Genomic DNA, 653 nt, shown 5'->3' with positions numbered 1-653 from the left:
AGAATACTGAGCCCAGAGCGACACCTAGTGACCACACCGTCACAAGCACCCTAGGGCCCCAATTCGCCAGAGACATCTGGTGGACCCCAGGGCAACATGTGGTCGACCCGGGGCCATGGCGTCTGCAGCCGATTCCCAGGCGGGCACACGAGCCCGGGGAAACTCATTCTCAGCGCGGGGAGGAGGGGAGGGGAAATAATAGCAAAGTCACACCAGATCCCTTTCTAGTTCATAAACGTGTTGATTGCGTGTTCACGCGCACGTGTGAGAAGGGCCTCCTGGTGTGTCGGCACGTCACCCGCGTGACGTGAAACCATGAATCCGGGGGGGGGGGGGGAGCGGAAAGGCGGGCAGGAAAAGGCAAAGAGAGAATAGATAAAATGAAAGGACCAAAAAGAAAGTCACACAGCAGGGTAGGGGAGTGAGAGCAAGTCGAGAGACTGCAGACAGAAACTCCGAGAGGAGAGGAATGCTCCGGAGCGCCCCCTCGCCCCGCGCGAGAAGAATACCGATCGCAGGGTGATCCCTAGGGGCAGCGAGGCCAGAGAGACCAAATCCGTCCCGAAGCCTCCCTGTCAGGATGACAACCACAGACCAGACATCTGGTCAACCACCCAAGGACCAGACATCTGGTCAACCAGCGAACCCATGCG

General features: G+C 58.8%; 1 pseudogene; it reads left to right on the top strand.

Moving 5' to 3' along the window:
* Positions 1-216: 216 nt before the first annotated feature.
* Positions 217-308, top strand: LOC138380507 (small nucleolar RNA U13; annotated as a pseudogene).
* Positions 309-653: the final 345 nt, after the last annotated feature.

The sequence above is a fragment of the Eulemur rufifrons genome, unplaced genomic scaffold (assembly GCF_041146395.1).
Source record: "Eulemur rufifrons isolate Redbay unplaced genomic scaffold, OSU_ERuf_1 scaffold_493, whole genome shotgun sequence".
In the NCBI taxonomy this organism is placed as follows: domain Eukaryota; kingdom Metazoa; phylum Chordata; class Mammalia; order Primates; family Lemuridae; genus Eulemur; species Eulemur rufifrons.
This window is presented reverse-complemented; position numbering and strand designations above follow the sequence as displayed.